Here is an 18069-nt window from a genome sequence, read left to right on the forward strand (position 1 = left end):
AACGATAACTGCAAATTTGCTTCTGGGTCATTCCGTGTCAAATCACCCAGTGGCTGGCAGGTCACCCTCTCCCAAAAAATCTGAAAAAAATCACAGGTGTTTGTAGACCAAACCTATGCATAGATCTTAAATAGTATATCTGTATCACTAATGGTTCCAAAACTACAGCCCTTTGAAGTTTCAAGTAATTTTAAGCATCGTGGTGAACAATCCTTTTTGTTCAACTTCCAACATTATTCGCTCTTTTGGTATTTCACACACATTAGTGAAACTATGTGAATAGAAGTACATTTTCCTGTTGAATTAAACAATCCAATCAAATCAGGTGTATCTTGTGTAATTCCCCCTCTGCAAAGCTCTGAAAATGGCTATAAATTCATTATGTGAAAAAACATCACCACCTTTGAGGGCTTGTCATTCAAAAAGTATGTGACACAAATTCATCAGATTTTTTTCCCACTCATGTATGGATTATAAGGTCATGTCCATGCATTAACTTTGGTTGTTAACATTATCATATTGTCAGAGCATTTTTATTAAATTGGGCTTGATTTTCAAAAAGCCCGTTTTCATCTTCTCATTTCACCACGTGGACAGTTAACAGGATTTGTTTTTATTTTACCATATATCATTCTGTATGTGAGGATCATCTGCCCAAAATTTGGGCTTGTTGCTGAGTTTCTTCATTGAGATAAGATTTTTTACAAATATTGTCTATAAATCCACTGAATTTGTACTTTATCTGCAGTACCACTTTGCACCACATGTGGTGCTCTTTTAATACAATGGAAGTCAATGGAAGAGTAAGAGAGTCACTTGTTTGCTGCACATATCCAATCTAAACACACAGTTTATGGTTCATATGGTTCAAGTAAAAAGGAGTTTCTAAAATTCAGTGCATTGTCAGATGCAGAAAAATCAACACTAAAGATTTATCATCTTTTTACAAATGCCTCTTGGATCCACGAGTCCTCAAACCTTGTTATGAATACTTGTGATGGAAACACACATGGTCATCTTCATTAAGTGAAATACCTTGATGAACTGAATTTTAGAAACCCATTGTTTCTTGAATATGTTCCAACTTCTTTCCCAGATCACATGGAGACAAAGCACTGATCTCCATCTTGATGCTCTTTGTCTATGTATAGGACTGCATCCCATGCATATGACGATGGATATAGACTTTGCCTAACCAGCTGGCTAGTAATTATAAAAGTACTCACATAGGCACTTATAGGTTGAAGCTGGTGTAGAAAACTCATTACAAAGATGGTAATTATGCTAAATCCTCTTGCTGCATATATGATGACCAGTCAGTCTTATGTGTGTATAATTTACTTGATCAGTTTATTTTCTCTAAATAAGATTTATGTATGAATAGTATGTTTCATGTTGCAATAATTATTTGGACCAATTCAACTATGAACCATAAACTGTGTGTTTAGATTGGATATGTGCAGCAAACAAGTGACTCTTATACTCTTCCATTGACTTCCATTGTATTAAAAGAGCACCACATGTGGTACAAAGTGGTACTACAGATCCAGTACAAATTCAGTGGATTTATAGACAATATTTGTAAAAAATCTTATCTCAATGAAGAAACTCAGCAACAAGCCCAAATTTTGGGCAGATGATCCTCACATACAGAATGATATATGGTAAAATTAAAAAAAAATCCTGTTAACTGTCCACGTGGTGAAATGAGAAGATGAAAACAGGCTTTTTGAAAATCAAGCCCAATTTTAAAAAAATCCTCTGAAAATATGAAAATGATAACAACCAAAGTTAATGCATGGACCTCAAAGGTGATGATGTCTTTTCACATTATGAATTTATAGCCATTTTCAGAGCTTTGCAGAGGGGAAAGTATACAAGATACGTCTGATCCGATTGGATTTTTTAATTCAACAGGAAAATGTACTTCTATTCACATAGTTTCACTAATAGTGTGAAATACCAAAAGAGCCAATAATACTGGAAGTTGAACAAAAAGGATTGTTCACCACAATGCTTAAAATGACTTGAAGTTTCAAAGGGCTGTATTTTTGCAACGATTAGTTATACAGATATACTATTTAAGATCTATGCATGGATTTGGTCTACAAACACCTGTGGTTTTTTCAGATTTTTTCGGAGAGGGTCACCTGCCAAATTGTGCTGAAATTGTGTGATTTCACACGGAATGACCCTTCTTTTGTTTGTTGTTTATAGATATGTAACTACAGTATTTGTAACTTCATCCAAATGGACAGATGTGTACTTCAGACAGATGCGATCTTCTCTTTCATCATCAGCTGAACAATCTCACCCAATAAAACTGCTCTGACAAGAATGTTGTCAAATAAAGTTCTATTTGATGATTTGATGGTATAGTAATGAACTTAAACCACCATTATGAATGGCAATTACTGTACAATTCTAAATCTGTGCAATATTATTCTAGAATGACTTGCAAAAAACAACATCTCACTGCTTAAAGAGTGAAAGAAACCGTTCTGACGTGCTGTCCTCAGCATCTGATGGTTCCCAGCTCTGATCCTGCTGAAGGCTGTGCTCAGGGAGCTGTGGCCGAGCCGTAGCCAGGCTAGCTCTCCTGAGACTGGCACCAACGGCAGGTTCAGTTGGCTCAGGAGATGCCACCAGGAAGGGCAGCTGGTGGAGAAAAACTAAGCTGATCGCCTCCTGGCATGGCAGAGAGACAGGGATCACGAGCCAAAGGATGCTGTGTCCATTCCTGTGCGGAAGTTGTTTGCATTGGCGATAAACAATACGCTTCGCTTGAAGGATGCACCAGCTGTTTAAGAATGTATTTCCGAGACATTACGGATTATCACAACCAAGTGTGTCACTCTGTGTGTGGTGTGTGTGTGTGTGTGTGTGTTAAGGCCATGCTGGACATTTCCAGCATTACACCTTTTCTAATGCCTGTTGGGGCTCTGCCCCCTTTGGTCTGTGCTGCCTTGTATCAATCTGCAGAGCATGGTGCCCCATTGGTGCTGGGAGTAGTGGGTGGTCCTATAAAGAAGACCTCTTGCCTCTCGCCTTGCTCCTAGTCACTCGGTGGCTGCTCCACTGGGAAGAGCATCAGCCCTAGACATACTTTGGTTTACAAGTATAAGTATAGTAAGTACTGTATATGCTTTTTGATCCCGTGAGGGAAATTTGGTCTCGGCATTTATCCCAATCTGTGAATTAGTGAAACACACTCAGCACACAGTGAACACACAGTGAGGTGAAGCACACACTAATCCCGACGCAGTGAGCTGCCTGCTACAGCGGCGCTCGGGGAGCAGTGAGGTGTTAGGTGCCTTGCTCAAGGGCACTTCAGCCATTACTGGTCGGGGTTTGAACCGGCACCCTCCGGTTACAAGTCCGAAGCCCTAACCAGCTGCCCCGTTGTCAAGTGTGTCAAATGTATTTTGTGTGTGTGTGTTTGAGTGGAGGGGAATGAACAATTTCATGTAGTGAGTTTCGATGATGGAGGAGCATGACACAAACACAGTGAGAGGGCAAACATTCTGTAAAGAGAGCAACTTCAAAGAGAGGGCGAGAAAAAAGAAAAAAGCCTTGTCTAAAATCATACTTAGGGAGAAGTAAAAACTCTTTTGCTGATGATGAAATCCTAGAGGAGTTGGGGGGTGCAAAAACAACCAATTACAGGAAACGGTCCATGTCCACTGTCACAAGCACGACGCTGTGAAATTTTCTGTACCCTTTTATTCCTCCACACGTGTGGCAGATTTACAGAAACACACACACACACACAAAGAAGCACACAAATACATACATACACACTCACACATACACACACACACACACACATACATACACACACAAACAAGCACACAATTACATACATACACACTCACACACGCACACACACACACAAACACACATACATACATACACACATACCTACATACACACACAAACAAGCACACAATTACATACATCCACATTATACTACACACTGACACACACACACATGCACAAAAAAACACTCACTGACACTCCATATAGACACACACACAAAAACTCACACTTCCGTATCCATCCATCCATCCATCAACTATAGTCCAAGTCCAGCAGTGAGCTATAAATATGACCAATCATCTATAAACACTTGTGTTCTGCAGCTCTGACGTGACTCATGGAGGTCTCTAATAATAGCTCTTATTCAGGGCTCTTCTGGAAGCGCCACAGAAAACTGCTTTCAGACTTCTGCTCTGTGTGTGTGTGTGTGTGTGTGTGTGTGCGAGAAAGAGAGAGAGAGAGAAATAAAGTTGAAGAAGAGAGAGAGAGTAAGGGAGAGATGTAGACAGAGATACAGAGGAAGGAAGCTGGGAGGTACAGAACAAAACTAAGTGGACAAAGCAAAGAGAGAGGTGGGTGGCCTACATTACAGCACAAATCCGAATTCCCTTTCTGCACGTATTCATCATGCTCCCTGGTGTTCTCTATTTGGACTGTCTAACTAGATGAAAAGAGAGAGGAACGGACAAATGTGTTTGGGATAAGGAGAGAGGGGGTGCGGGGGTGGGGGTCCATCTGCATGTATTTGTTGGGCTTTGCATGCTTTGGAAGTTCTTGATTGAGAGTGCTTCATGAGGAGTCGATAAATGAAATGCACTTTAATTCAGGAGTCGATAAATGAAATGCACTTTAAATTGGAATTGAAATTGAGTGATGAAAGATTACATGCATTGCCTCTGTTGGCCTTAGTTTTGTGAAGCATAAGCAATGCTTTGCACTAAAGCCCAGGGTTTAAAGCAGCAATATTTAGGTTTGGGTCTAAAACTAGTGACCTAACTAGCTACCTGAAAGGTATGCAAAACCTTGTAAACACCATCCAGAGCCGTATCGGATAGAAGCTTACTAAAATGCTGACGATATCATCACTCTTAAAACAAATGTGTTGAAAGCAACACAACTTGCGTTGTTTTTAACACATCTCTGTGTCCAGATAGGGATAACACAGTTTATGTTGTTTCTATTTTAATTTGATACACAATATATGTTGAAAATAACACAACTTGTATTGAAAACAACACAACTTGCGTTGTTTTTTAACACATTTCTGTGTCCAGATAGGGACAACACATTAGTTTTAAGAGTGATGCTGTGAAAGATTTTCTTTCATTTTTGCAGTGTTTCAGCCCGGAACAGAAATGCATAGTGCATATCCTGGATGGCCGGTGGGAACTGCCCATGTGTTTATCTATCCTTCACCTGATCATATAGCATCAAAATTTGACGATAATACCAAAACGAGCTCCCTGATTAAAGCATACCTGAGAAGAGTCAAATTGATGCAGTGTTGCTTTGAGCCACTGACAGATGGGAAACAAAGCTGCTCCTCATTATTATAATTCTTATACATTACTTTCAATTCAATTTTCTCAGGAAATTGGTGCAATCACTTTACGGTGTTCTGTTTCCAAAAGCAAATGCTATTCATGGCCACCACTTAGAGGCAAATGATTTTGCATAGTTTGAGGCAAGATTGCCCAGTGAAGCTTGTGGCATAGGGGACAGGGGGAAAAGTCTTTCCTCTTGCTGGAGTGTGGTGTAATGCTGGATGTCAAATGCTTCTGCCTTCAGCTCATTACTATTGAGCCGATGTGACACACTCCATTTCCTCTCATCCTCTGTCTTTGGTCGCTACATTTACTCACGATTTTCTCTGTCACACATCCCAAGTGAACCACACACACACGCACACACACAAAAGCCTATTCTTTCTCTTTCTCTCTCTCTCTCTCTCTCACACACACACACTGTGAATATGAGAAAAAGAGAGACAATAACAGAGAGAAACAGTGAGAGACACCCAGAAATTAAGAGAACAAGAAAGACAGGAATGGAGATCGATAGATAGATAGAGAGAGAGAGAGAGATATGGCACGAGATATGGCACTCCAATAGCCAGAGTTGACAGGTCACAGCTCCAGTGGCTGGTGGGACTTGGACACTAAAGCAAGTGTAACATTTATACCTGTGGTTTCCCACACCTCAGCATACCCGCGTTAGTCTAAGGCCTGTGTGTGTGGCATTCAGCATCACTTATTCAACTTGTTCATTCAGACACAGCCTCCCTGCATAAACATGTTCACTGTATAATGCAACTAAGCCATCCTTACTAGAATCCTCTCCTCATCACTGTCTTATAAGAGTTTGCAGGCTTCCAACTTCTTTTATGAGTTTTCACACTTTCAGTTAGCACATCTTATGTAGTCACACAATGCCCCTGCAAGTAACTGTGACTAACAAGGTGTAAAATTTTAACGAAATTACTCTGAGCTTTTCATGTCTAAAACAACTGTGTGCAACTTCAGTGGATCTGTGAGTGTGTGTAATTGCTAAATCCGCAGTAGTAACTGTCTTTTGAAAGATGCCACAGAAAGTCTGTGGCTGATTTAAAGTTAAGGAAGACAAAGGCCAAAGGATGTCTGAATCTTAACCCTCTTCCCCACCATGAACAGTCAAAAAAAGTCAGGTAAAAACACTTAACATGGATAGTCCGCCTACAAAGACTTCACAAAAACATCACCATAACCTTATCCAACCACTAATCCTAACTTTAACCATACATTTTAGTTAACAGTGTCAAAAGATTGCTTGTTAATAATCTGAGCAGTCGAAAGGGGACTACCCAGTTGAAGTGTGACCAAAAGTCTAAATTGGTTGGCCATACCGAGCATACAGTCTACACAGTAAGTCCTTTATGGCATGTGTACTGAGCAGAGTATCAGCCAGGTCCATCCAGATTTGACCATTTGGTGAAATCGCTATCATTTTAAAGTTCACTCTTATGGGTTCATTTTTGACTGCCCATTGTTGTTTTTATACAGTCAGTTTACAGTGTTCAGTAGTTTATTTACTGTATGTTTTCATGATGTTCTTTTTAATGTTTGTGTGCAATGCTGCCACCTGACTGATTGGAAAATAGTTAGTAGCTGTGTAGACTATACTGTTGGAAAAGAGTGTGTGCGTGTGTGTGTGTGTGTGTGTGTGTAAGCTGAAGAGTACTGTTTTTAATGGGAATAAGAAAGATAGACATGGGAATGTTTTCTACAGGAGAATGTCATCATTGCTAAAAGCATGCACAAAAATTCAAAATTCAAGGACAATGTCTGTAATTCGACAGTTGTTTAGATAATGATGTTTGTCTCTGTCAAAGTGTTATTAAAATCACTCAAAGAGCGACAAGCCGCCAAAAAAATATGAAAGGAAATCACCACCATGACAGACCCGTCGACAGCACACTGTGAGTGAAGACACACACACACACACACACACACACACTAACACAGAATCACAAGGACACAGCACTCTGTTTGCGTACCAGGCATCAAAAGGCATGTCAGAGTGTGTAGGAGGAGAGAGTGACAGCATTTCAGTGGAATAGCGGCCATCAAATGCAACCGTGTGACTCAAAACACCAAAGCACACACATCCTCACATATGGACAGGCATGCACACAAACACAGAAAAACAGAAGTTACAAAATCTATAAATCTAGGGGCATGTAGAGGCATAACACAACAAATTAAACATAAAGGACAACTCTGGTCTAAGAACAACCTAGGGTTTAATTTGTATGGTAACAATACAAACTCTAGTTGGGGACAGACGGAAGTATTTTATGTTAGCTTATGCCGGAACACTGGCCAACAAAGCTAAGAAACGGTCAATACAACACCCAGCACATCCACAATTCATGCAACCAATGATCCAGAACCCCTGTGCCATGGGAAAAGAAAAAGCATGTTGCCTTTTTACAAAAAACAGAGATGATTATGTTTGAGGTCTATTGCAATTATGGTGGTAAAGCAAGATGATCTGTTCTTTGGGAAGGACCCATGTAAGCTCTTGAAAGGACTAGTTCTAGTTCTTTCCAATTAAGCCATCAAGAGACCTAAAGAGTTCCTCTCCGCTGTGGAGAAACTGAACAGAATTGATGTTATTCTCATGATCGGTTGGTGCTGTACAAGGCAGGGATTATGAGATTTATCCTCCTAAACCAGATTGGTTTAGTTCCCACAGCTAAAAATAGTGTTTTTCTTGAAAAAGCGTGTCCACTTAGCCTTTAATCATTTGTTAGAGCACACCTTCATTTATGACATTCACACATGAGATGCATGTGTGAAAAGGATCTTAAGAATGTGTATGCTTTTTCCTATTGCAGTGCTTATAATCCATGTGTGTGCAATAAGAGGTGTATCCCATATCATGTACCGTATCCCAAGCTACTAAGAGCACCCAATCACAGTCAAACTACCCACCTCACCGTGACCAAACATGAGAAGTGAGTTGGCTAAATAAACAACATATAAAAACACATCATTAAAATGTTTTATTAAGATTACAGGTGTGCGTAAATGTTTAATTCAGGATACAGATGTATGTATTAAAGAGAGCATGAAGAAAACCAGAATATGCATTTACAACGAAATAGCATATAACGTCGCCTGACGTCGTCATACTCACTTCTAATCAGAATTTGAGTCTGATACTGCTCCATTGAGAGCATGTTTCAACCGATTGGAGGGGGGGCAACATGCACTCAACTGGATAGACCTAACTAATCAGAGCAACTAAATATCTTACTGTGAGCGAAGAACACCCGAACCATCCTTCTTCTCAACAAAGGCCTGGACATTGTTTTCTGGTCATTTTTTAAAGTTGCCAATATCTTGACAAACACCCGATAGCGAAATCTAAGACCACAAAATATGTAACAGGGTATTCGGAAAAACAGATATTTCCCCTCCTTCGTTTCTAAAGCTACATTGTGTAATTTCATGGGTTAATTTTTGGGGGAACTTCTCCCATCTAGCGGTGAGATGATACATTGCAACAGACTATAGCTCCCCCTCCCCCCACTGCAAGCGCAATTTACTACCTATGGAAGCCGCACCATAAATGTCCAGTGGTGGAATGTAACAAAGTACAAATACTTTGTTACTGTACTTAAGTACATTTTCCACATATCTGTTCTTTACTTAAGTAGAATAAATAGTGCATACTTTTGACTTTTATTTTGCTATATTTCGCTATATTTTGCAACAATGATCTATACTTTCTACTCCACTACATTTCTACAATACGTTCCGTTACATTTTATGACCAGTTTTTCCTACCTGACCGGCACACGTTTATCTCACCAGTGAAGTTGGGTTCGAATCAATCACACAGGCCCGGAGTGGCTAATCAGGAGCTTTGGGAGGATTCCCCAGTTTCCCAAATATTAACAAAGTAGCACTCACAAAAACTTTTCGGAAGTTGCAACCAAGTCTATATTTGCAATATTTGCAATAATTACAGGAAGTATGAGCGGCCCCTTCTCTTCCCTGACGAACTCGCATATGTGCAGGGGAGACGTGCAGTAGGCTAATAATAATTAATTTTAGGCCTATACTGTTAGGTAATAACCCCATACTCAAAAGCCCTCGAAAATCATTAAAAATGTGTGTTGGGCTCTCCTCACACAACAGGTCTAACATTTTTTTTTAAATTACTATTAGAATATAGACATTAAAATAATTTACAATATATTCTGCTGTGAAGACACAAAGGGGCTTAGGGCGCTCAGGAGACTATTCTGCTGTGCTGATATTCTGCTCTGATTTTCAGTGAAAATGCATAATTTGGAAACATAGATTGAGAGGATCACCCCCCCCACACACACACACACACACATACACACACACAGGTTTTATGTATTGTGTTTGGTCAATATATTAATGTAATCTAAATTATATTAAAAATGTTACTCTAACATGTAAAAATTCAAACTTACACTATATCATTAGAACATGAAATGTAAAAGCACAGAGCACAGTAGTGTGTAACTGGCTCAAATAGAATCAGACCCATGTGGCCTTATGGCAAAATAGTTTTTTGTAAATAAATAAGTGTTTTGCAAAAGAATCTGGGGTGTTCTGCTACTTGGGTGTGTGGTTATGTGAATTATGTGTAGCATTCTGATTAATAGTGAGCCCTGTTTTCAAAATCGAGCTTACACTATTTTAAAGACATTGAACAGTGTTTCCCACAGAATTGGATTGAATTTGTGGCGGTAGCTGACTTGGACAACGGGGGGGTGCAATTCATAACGTTTTTTACATAGTTAAAATAAAGGTTCATACTTCTCTGCAGCATTCTTTGCGCAGCATGGTCAAGATGCTAAGCGGATTTAGGGCCCTATCATGACATTCTAAAGTGCATCGTCACTCGTCAAAAGTCTATTCAAATTTAGTAGGATGTCCAGTTCACATTGGGAGGGGTTTCGTTCTCAAAAGTGGAGCGCATGGCGTAACAAGGTGTTCCTAGGTCTTTTAATCAGTCATATGGGTTTGTTTGGGGCGTAACATCATTTTAAACCAATGAGAATGACATGATGGTGAATAACTACTCATTATGAGATGTACAGTATTTCGTAATATCTTTATTCTAATTATGTTTCCCATTGTAATCGTGCAATTTGTAATGCTTTGCATGGACGTGCGCTGGTGTGCGTTCATGAATGATAGAAGGATGGTGCGTGCACCTGCCAATATGACTGTTGACATGCGCTCTTAAAATAGCATATGAACAACTCGCCATTGACTTCTGACCAGGTTTAGGTGGTGTATGATAGCGATTTTTAGACAACGCGCTAGGTCCCTCCCTAGGTTGTTAATTGCCACACCCCTGGGCGCAATGCTTAAAAAATAAACATGCAAAATACCGAATTCAACTTTCCGCGGGTGAATAACGAGTATTACGCCATGCGCTGGTGGCCCAAAATACAGCCCTTAATAGCAATTTAGCCAGACGTCTTCTATGAAATGCTTCTATGTGGCAACAACAATCCTTCAACAATCGTGAATATTTTGTTAAATGCACATGCAGAGGAGGGGCAGCGGGCTACGAGAGAGAGCGGGGCGGGGCAAGGAAAGGCTGCGTGCGTAAAAAGCGCAGCTCAATGGCAATGCAAGGATTTGATCTTATATTTAATTTAAATTAAATTAAATTAAATTGAACATAGAATATTAATCTGTGGCGGCCGATTTTTATTTCGTGGCGCCCCGCCACAGATTAGTCAATGTATGGGAAACACTGTTGAATATTCCTTTGTGCTCCACTCACTTACCCAACTTCACCCCACCTCACCACTGCAGTAGAGCCTGGGCTAAGGTGGTGGTGGCTCTGACTCTTCACACCCCTGAAAACAGCAGCTGGCCATCAGGACCAGTCTCATCTGCTGCCCGAGTTATCTCCAGCCGTCCTCAGGAACAAACACAGCAATCTCTGTTAGAGCACCTTCAATCTTAAGAGAGAAAGAGAGAGAGAGAGAGAGAGAGAGAGAGAGAGAGAAAGAGAGAGAGAGAGGGAGGTTATGAATAGACTCACGGCAGCATGGGGGACTTTATGACCACTGCAGAGCAAACACCTCTGTGAGATAGGGCAGGCTCACAACCGACTCGGTTCAGTGTCTACACCCCCACCACCGGACCTTGGTAGAGGTGTTATGGCAGGGGAGGGGGGTGGGGTGGGGTGGTGTGCAGCAGGGAGGTTCCCTCTCCTCCCTCTTGGCTCCCTCGGCGTGCACAGATGAGGCCTCCCCGGAGCCACAGTGGCGGAGATGGAGCATGGAGATAAGGCAACCCCGCTAGTCATCTAATGTACCGGGAAAGAAAGGCCAGCTGTAGCCTGTCAGCCCCAATGCAAACATGACGAGTAAACACAACAGTGGAGAGAGGTGACGTGAGGTGAGGTGAGGGGGGGGGAGAAAATAGTGGAGAGAAAGGGATGGTATGAGAAAGATATGAGAAAGAGAGAGATAGGGAAGTGGAGGGGGGAGGGAATAAGACAAAGAGAAAGAGGGGGAAGGTAAGGAGGGTGGAATAAATAGAGCAAGAGAAGGAGAGAACGGGAGGAAGAGAGGAAGAGAAGTACATTTACAGGGACAGCAAACATCCGCACACGCTCACACAATGATCCCTTGGCATTTACCCTGCGGGCCACTAAAACAACAAGCAGTGAGATGTTTGTGGAGTGCATGGGTGGAGTACTGATATAGGCTAAGACAACTGTCATGTCTCCGCTCATTTCCTCTTCCTTCATTACAGCGCAGTAGGCTAGTGACACAGACAGGCTGACCTATAAGGCCAATTTACACCACTGATTCACAACGAAATGAGCTGCAACATAGATATGCCCACGCTATGATCTGTAAGACATCATTAAGACATTATACCTCTGGATGACAAAAATGTTATTCAGACACTGCTGTTCTTCAAAATGAAGTTAATAAGTCTTTCTCTGCTTCTCCTTTTACCAAAAGTTTGATCTGACGGCTGGACTGAGTGACAACACGTCACTCAGTCCACCTATTTGTGATGTGAAACTGTTTCGGTAAAACCCTGCTACTGCAATGTGACATGTCAAATCTTTTGAAATGGCTTGCAACAGCTAGCAATCTCTTGCAACGTTTAATTCACACTGCTGCAATTCCTCTCTGCAATGGTTTGTCTTGTGGCAAATCTGTGTGAATTGGCATATAGAGGGAGATGGGTAACACCATAATACATTACTCTTTGCAGAATAAAAACAATATTCTGTTCATTTAATTAGTTTAATGTGAACAATGTCTTTTGTTGATTTTAGGCTATGAACTGAAAAATATTGTGTAAAGATGAAACCAGGACATAAACTCTATAGTATGAAGGTCTTACAAATTAATTTATGAAGCATGTTATATGTAAATTGCTGTATACACACGCACACAGACACACACACATCCATCCCCCTCCTGCGTCTGAGCAACAGAGCAGCAACTTCCCCTGTAGTGTCCACACACAGCTGCTTTCATATGAGTGGAGTGATAAATGTCCCATAAATCTGCCCTGACTGCTTGACATGCCCAATAAAAGCCTAGAGTGCAGTCAGCCCTGATCTGGACTTCACTCCTGTCTGAGGTCTGTGTCCTATCTCGGTGAACAGCATACTCCCACACACTGACCACTCCTGGGGATCTGCTTATAGCAGCACTGTTAAAAGCAACACTATGTGGTTAGTTTACCTGTACCTTCAAACTCATTTGGGTGATCCTGCTGCATGTCTGGAACACCAAACTGAGTTGTGATAACCCATTTTGTCAGTACCTCCGTAACGGTTTCATCCACATTGAAGTAGGTAACTCCTTAACGGTACTGTAAATGGGTAGTGCAAATTGTAGGGGTATACATTACATTGTGTATCTATTAAGTTTATACACAAGCAACAAGAAAGCATGTGCATGATAGTGCAAGGCACAACTGTAGTAGTATCTGCTCTCACTCTGACAAACATGACAGCAGAAAGGAGCCTTTGAGTCCAAATGTGTCTTTTACACATGTTTGGGTCTCACCATGACACGTCCAAATGACTGCTTACAATACTAGCCTGACTAGCTCCAGCGTTGCCCTTGGGTTTGTGGAGCACAGCAGTGCATTCCTGCACCTGCTCAGAGCTCCTCAGCTTCATTAGAGAACCATGAGGAGGGACAGTGGGGGAAAGTGCTAAGTTGGCCATTCGTCCTGTGCCTTTGACATGTCAGGTAGACTGCTAATGGTAGAGAAAAGTCAGACCTTTCACTGACTGATGTATGAGGTAGGGAGACATAAGGACAGCAAGGAGGAGAGAGGAGGGGGTGGTGGGAGAGAGAAAGGATAGAAAAACAGTGTGCACCCTGGAGAGAGGGATTGGAGGAGAAACAAACAGAAACAAAAGAAAGAGAAGGAATCGGGGAAAGTAATGAGAAAGAGCAAGAGAAAGTGGTTATGGAGGTAAATGGCAGAGGGCAAAATCATGACCGAGCAACTAGCAAGGGAGCGAGAACAGCAAGACAGAGAGAGACGGAAAACACAGAGAGGAAATAAACAAAAAGGAAACAAGAGAGAGAGAGAGAGAGAGAGAGAGAAAGAAAGAGAGAGCACTGCTGTGAATATAAGCAAGGCTGCAATCAACACACTACACACAAACCCGCTTCAAGCAGATACATAACACTCCAATTAAAGCCTCATGCAGGCAACAAATGGAAAACCCCAATTAGGGAAAAACACTTTGCATCTAATCGCCATGGCACACAACATCCACACTCCCCACATAGCAGTCAGTTCACATGACTGCACACCAGGCCAGGAAGTTATCTGTTCCAGAGACAATTGCTGCTGGGCCCTAGCCTGGTTAGCATGCAGACCTTCTCAATTGTAATTGCGTCTGGAAAAGGCTCATTGACTTACGACTTCCAGCAGGGGCGAACTAGCAGTGAAATGAAACTTAAATTTGTGCATTAAACTCTAGAGAAGAAGTGTAGCAAACTCATGAACGAAGGTTTTAAATGCAGTTGTTCACTCAATTCCAAAGAAATACATGTCCATGCCGGATTAGCAATTGTACTGTACTTGTGTGCCAGTATTTTAGGGACATTGGAAATGAGCTTCAATGGCCTCTTGGCCAGACGGACCAGCAGAGCAAATCCCAAATGTGTTAAAGGTTCATGGGTATTCACAGGCTATCTGGGACCTATAGAAAACAAAGCCCCTTTCACGGTTTTTTTCTTTCTTTTTATTGTACATATAGGCCCCAGTATCAATTGATTATGCTCTTGCTCTCTTTCTCTCTCTCTCTCTCTCTCTGCTGTTACTTTTTATTGAATTTCTCTATGCGAGATCACAAAATCATGATGGGTAGGCCTGACACCTAAATTCAATTGAAATTAAGTCTAGCCATTTCAAAGGCTGTTGCAAAGGTTCAACAAGAAATCAATGTGATCGCTGAAGAAGTTGGGAGAGTGTGTGTGTGTGTGCACTGTAGTACATGTGCTGTGGGATAGGGCAGAAGGGCAGAGAGAGAGAGAGAGTGAGTGAGTGAGTGTGTGTATGTGCAAGGGCTACTTGTACACATTTGCACACATATGTATCTAGTAGGGCTATTGTTGGGTGAGGGAGTTGTACAGTGAGAGGTATGCGGTATGGAAAATAATGTTTCAGTATAAATAACTTTATTAAAGCACCCCCCCCCCCCCACACACACACACACACACACACATTTCAATGGCTTTTGGCTACTACTATAAGAGCACATTCTAAATGTTTCTTTATCTAATAATCATTGTCATTCATACATCATTCATTACTCTGATTGTACCTGAAGGCCATGATGATGCTGACCTGGCAGGGGTAACCTGGAGGTGATTGAGAAAAACATATTGATGACAAAAATAAATAAAGGTGTTACAAAGGAAAGGATAGGAAGAAGAGGTAATTGGAGAGCAGAAGAGAAGAGACACCTGGAGAAGAGAGGAGAATATAAAGGACCTGAGGAGATGGAGGAAGATACGGAGGAGAAAAGGAGATCTAGACAGAGAAGAGATCAGCATATAGGACCAGAGGAGGGGATAGGATGGGGAAGTGAGAGGAGACAAAGGTGTAGCTCTAGCCTTTAGTGTCAACACATGTAGGTCTAGTAAATACAAATATTTAACCTTGTTTCAATATGATTATGGTAGTCTACTTTTGGTTATTGCTGGCCTAAGCTATGTCAGTAATTAGCAAGAAATATTGTTAACTAAAAAACAAACTGTGTCTTTTTGAATTTTGATAGAAATGTGTTGACATTTAGATTCCCTTAACATTAAAACACAACTATTCTAGTTAGAGGTAATAGGCTAAAATGTGTAGACATGAGTGAGTAGGACTATATCGGATGAAAATAGAATGTTTGAGAGCAGATTGCCAGTGGCACTAATCTTAAAGCAGAATTATTTTACAGTCTAGGTGGGCATGTTCGATTGTCAGCGCAAGTCTCAAGTCTAGCCACAAGTAGCCTAGTTCCACAGCTGTCTTCTCTCTCTATAGGACCGAACGGACTGTAGGCTACTCTACCGCTGACATCTTTCGCTCGTACGCTTAAAATTACCTTCTTTACTGATATTCATTCTGTCAGAACTCGAAAACTGTTTCGGAGAAAGTCCATCATTTTCACTCTGCCTTACGCACGTAGGCTACTCTTACGCGCAATATATCCTCTCCTGCCGTGACGGCGTATTTGAGTGAACACCCAACTCTTATTTTGACACACGAGGAACTTTAACCGGAAGAACACAGATTTGATAAGGACATTTCCTGAACGCGATATAAAACAAAAAAGTACATGCAGGACATTTAAAAACAGTGTGGAAATAGGCTAATGTGACTTCAAACATCAATAATGTGATCAATTGGATTCGTATAAGGTATTTAATCCATGAATGTCTGTATAACTTCAATTCGACCAATTGGATATCGACGGGGGAGGGATCTACAAATAGCTCGTAGTTGAACCGAATATCTAAATACGGAAAATAATAACTGTCTTTGTGGTTCTGTCATTGAAACATTCGAGATTTACGTTTGTCGAAATTAAATTTAATTCTGAAACGGAATGAGTCGCTTTTGTAAGTGTTGAAATATGCCCATGATACCACCGTGAGTGAGAAGTGTGTATGGGAAGTATATAGCATCCGCAGCGGCCCTTCATCGAATTACATCAGTGAGGTACATCCTTACCTGTTGCTCTCTACAAGAGAGCTGCAGAACATGATGAATGGGAAGGGATGACTTTTTGATTAGATTATCCCCTTCTCGAGGGCTGCAACTCCTTCGAGAAGCCATTCTGACTTCTGTAGATGTTGTGCAAAAACACGTTCTTGTAACGAAACTAATTGGAGACGATGACTGCATTCGAGTACAGTATGCAAAGTCATGGGTGTGGATTTGCTTGAGGACTTAAGGACGTGTCCACACCAATGTCATATTGCGACTGAAATGTCCCCACCAATACAATCGTTGAAACGAAAAAAGCGCCTCATGCGGTAGCCTACAAATTGTTAAATGATTTCCCACTTCCTTCACTGGTGCTTCCTAAAGCACGATCGGTGATCCCCAAATTTCTCTCTCATATGTCTAATCCCAGGACATAAAACACTGACCTCTTTGCGACGGCCCTGTTTGCTGAAATGAATGAAAACGGCAAAAATACGAGGATGTCAGTGAAAACAAGCATTTCTATGGGCTCGACGTTCTGGAGATAACATGAATGCAAAACATCGTTTTCAACCGTTTTCTCACTCTAATGTTGTTACTTTGTCAGGTAATAGAAGCAAACCAGCCGCCTTCAGACAATTTAAAGTGTTAGCTAAAAGTAGACCTAGTGACTAGCCTACTACTGGTCTTCGAGAGAGGGAGGGGAGGGGAGGGGAGGGGGGGAGTGTTGCTTGCTAGGCGCAGGGTTGCCAGATTGGGCGGTTTCCCGCCCAATTGGGCGGTTTTGCAATCTATTTTGCGGGCAAAAATGGGTTTGGGCGGGTGTATAAAAATTGGGCTGGTTTCGGATCAGTTCGGCGGGTTTTTGTAGCCGAAACACATAGGCACTTCAGACCCTTCTTCCAGCGACCCTCAGCAGGCAGCAGTCTCTCACTCACTCACTCACTCACACACCCTCTGGCTGACGTGCCCCCTAAACTCACAACAGACACTCTCAGCTCACGTCACCTTATGTATCGAAACATGCATTCTAGCTATAAATGGCATAGTGCATGGTATTTCCATAACCGCGAGATATGCGCTTCACAATGACGGCAATAAGTTGTTAGATATTCATAGCAGACAGTAAAGCCCAGCAGTAATTTATCTAAAATAACACATATTCATGATGTTGTCAAATATTGAAGTTGTGGGAAGTTTAAGCTGTATGTTTCTTTCGTCCCCCATGTCGTTTCATTTATCCCGGCCAGGAGGGACGAATGAAACAAAACGCACGTTCGATTTCTCCTTAAATAACTACTGAATGGTTTTGTTCAGACCTGAAAATGCAACTGTATTTGACAGAGGACAGATGTAGGTTGCTTGTGACAAAATATTGGCTTTCAGTGTTTTACGATGTCTTTGTAAATTACGTTTAATTAAAAAGTGTTTCAGTCTGGTTCTCCCCTACTGCGGCGCAAACCGCCCTTCAAACACACAAAGCGCTTTCAGATATAACCTCCGGAGTACA

At 41.4% G+C, this 18069-nt stretch overlaps 1 long non-coding RNA gene and 1 other non-coding gene across 2 annotated transcripts in view; one reads left to right on the plus strand and one right to left on the minus strand.

The window, feature by feature from the left end:
• The window catches only part of LOC143134583 (uncharacterized), a 30288-nt gene extending 13047 nt beyond the window's left edge, over positions 1–17241 (minus strand). The window contains exons 1-2 of the long non-coding RNA XR_012988687.1: positions 16584–17241; positions 11144–11320 (exon numbers count right to left, since the gene is read on the minus strand). This is a non-coding gene — a long non-coding RNA (uncharacterized LOC143134583). The remainder of the gene's footprint in view (positions 1–11143; positions 11321–16583) is intronic.
• Positions 16561–16694, plus strand: LOC143135770 (U8 small nucleolar RNA). The gene has a single exon (XR_012989201.1). It is a non-coding gene; the product is annotated as a U8 small nucleolar RNA (small nucleolar RNA).
• Positions 17242–18069: the final 828 nt, after the last annotated feature.

This window comes from Alosa pseudoharengus, unplaced genomic scaffold, assembly GCF_046254945.1.
Source record: "Alosa pseudoharengus isolate Yale_2024_CS ecotype anadromous, Long Island Sound unplaced genomic scaffold, YU_APseudo_1.1 YU_APseudo_1.1_scf_2, whole genome shotgun sequence".
NCBI lineage: Eukaryota > Metazoa > Chordata > Actinopteri > Clupeiformes > Clupeidae > Alosa > Alosa pseudoharengus.